Below are 2,690 nucleotides of genomic sequence, written 5' to 3'. Positions count from 1 at the left end.
GGGGCTAGCTTTACCTTGCTCCCACGAGTCCGCTCTCTTTCGCAACTCCGTGGCGAGGATAGTTTATTTTCAGAGTCAAAACATTCATTTTGCACAAATTCTGCTTGAGTTGAAAGCTTCCAGTGTCCAAAATGGCGGGCGTCTTTTCTCTATGGTTTTTACTCGAAGCTTCTGCCCGTTCCCTCTTCCAAGATGGCCCACTTCCGCTTGAATTGAGGTCGTGCCCTTTCCCTTTTCCAAGATGGCACACTTCCTTTTCCGGGCTTCTTTTACCAACCACTTCCAGCCCGTTGCTCTATTACTTTGACGCACTTCCTGTTCCGTCTCAGCCACACAGCATTTCTCGTGATTCTTCAAGTTTCCCACAGTTCACTATCTCTCTTAGACCGCAGGTATGTAAACAATAGTTACTTTTCCGCTCTAATTCTTCTAAATAAATTTCTTTTTACTCAGTCACTTTGCCGGAACATAGCCAATAAGTCTTTAAGACTTTTCAGTTTTTTAACTTCTGATTTAGTTCAATTTTTCTTATCAAATTTCTTCTCAAAAAGAGAGAGAACAATCTTTTACCTTAACAGTTCGATTTGCGGGTTGTAATCACTGTTTCAATACTCAAAACAGTCCAAATTAATCCAAATCGATTACTGAAGCTTGGGTACGATGGTCTTATGGCAAATCATTGACTCCAGAGCCGCTGCAGAGATCTTAGCCACCCCTTGTTGAGTGGGACCTCAAGACTGGGTGGGCGATCGTTGCGCAGATCTCCCCCCACAGCCGAGATCTACTCGCTCTCAGAGTCTTGAGCGTACTCGCCTGTTCTCCGCCTGAGAACAGGGGGCCGCAGGCGATCTTGCACCCCACAAGCCCTCACAAACAGCAGCACGGACAGCCCAGCTCCCTGAGCTGCGTCAGACCACCATGATCCCAAACCGGAAGTCCCCAACAGAGTGTTTCTTAAGTTTAAAAAAAAAGATAGTAAGGACAAAGATTCATTAGAAATAAAATTGGAAGTGTTACTGGAATTGGTCTCCTTGCAAGTAAAAGAATTTGTGGGGGGAATTAGCAAGCAAGGAAGACAGCTATGCGAGAGGCTGGTAACTGCGGGGATCTGTTCACCAGTTTTTACGGGGTCCCATCCATTATAACAAACAAGGCTGGTGCTTAGAGTCAAGCAACAACTTTTATTAAACAAAAGGCTTCATGTACATACACACAGTATTATGGGGTAAAATGGTTACACACATACAGAGTCCTAGGAAACTAGCCAGAAGTTGGAATAGAGGGAGGGGAACAAGTATATCTACCTATCCTGAAGAGTAGTCAGTCCATGGGGAAGAGGGCAGCTTCAAACGCCAGCATTCTTGGCCAGGAAAGCAAGAGGCTTAGGGCAAACCTCAAGGGAACAGCACTTTGGATCCGATACGCATGTACAGAGAGAGAGAGAGGCTTAGGGAAAAGACCCTAAGGGAGCAGCCAGGAAGCATGCACAATTTGAATGGGCCAGGGCACTACTCTTATAGAGTAAAACGTGCCTTGAGGTGAGGGAACCCACCTAGCCATTAGAACAAAGACTCCAACAGTCAGTTCCTGGGATTGACAAAAGGTTTGATTACCTTAATTGGTAGCTGCCTGGGTGTATGAAAGCAAATGCAAAATTTGTTCTAGCATTGCACAAAAGGGACGGTTTGTTAATGAAGTCCACCAGAGCTAATTTGATGAATTTAGGTGGGGAATGTACTTTTCCTGGAACAACTGTTTAAACTAATGAACACTGGATTCCTTAGGGGCTGAGGAGACTGCAAATCCATTTTTCTGTTGTATCATTATTTATACATATTGTCGCTTGTTGATCCTTATAGATGGCTTTTATAGCTTCTGTAAATTCTTGCCCCAATCCCATCTTGTCCATTAATAAAAACATAAAGTCCCAATTTAAATTGTCAAAGGTCTTCTCCGCATCCGCGAACAGAAAGCCCACCTCTTTCTCAGGATGTTTATCATAGTACTCTATGGCATCCATAACAACTCTCAAGTTATCCCTTATTTGTCTATTTGGTAAAAATCCAGCTTGTTCTTCCCCCACAAAGTCCATTAAAAATATTTTCAATCTCTCTGCTAAGACTCTTGCAAAAATCTTATAATAGTTATTTAACAACGATATAGGCCTATAATTTTTAACATCTGAATTTGAAGTTAGAAAAGGAACGAGACAAGGATGTCCACTTTCACCTTTGTTGTTTGCTATGGTTCTGGAAATATTGTTAAGACAGATAAAGGATGACCACAGTATTAAAGGTATAAGGCTCAAAGGTTTTTCTTACAAATTCAGAGCTTTTGCAGATGATATGATGTTTATTACTGAAGACCTGGTCCAGACATTACCGTTATTATTAAACAAGATTAAAGAATTTGGAGATCTGGCGGGTTTTTATGTTAACAAAGCTAAACCTAAATTGCTCTGTAAAAATATGATGAAAAAGAAACAGGCTGAGCTAATGAGTATTGTGAAGTGTGAAGTGGTCCAGAAAACAAAATATTTGGGAATAGAATTAACAATGAAAAATAGAGATTTATTTAAGAATAATTATGAAAAACTATGGTCGCAATTAGAAAAGGATTTGATAAAGTGGAACAAATTGAATTTGTCATTGTTGGGATGTATATCAGTTGTGAAAATGAATGTGTTACCA

Source organism: Eublepharis macularius, chromosome 8 (genome assembly GCF_028583425.1).
Source record: "Eublepharis macularius isolate TG4126 chromosome 8, MPM_Emac_v1.0, whole genome shotgun sequence".
Taxonomy (NCBI): domain Eukaryota; kingdom Metazoa; phylum Chordata; class Lepidosauria; order Squamata; family Eublepharidae; genus Eublepharis; species Eublepharis macularius.
Note: the sequence above shows the minus strand (reverse complement) of the source record.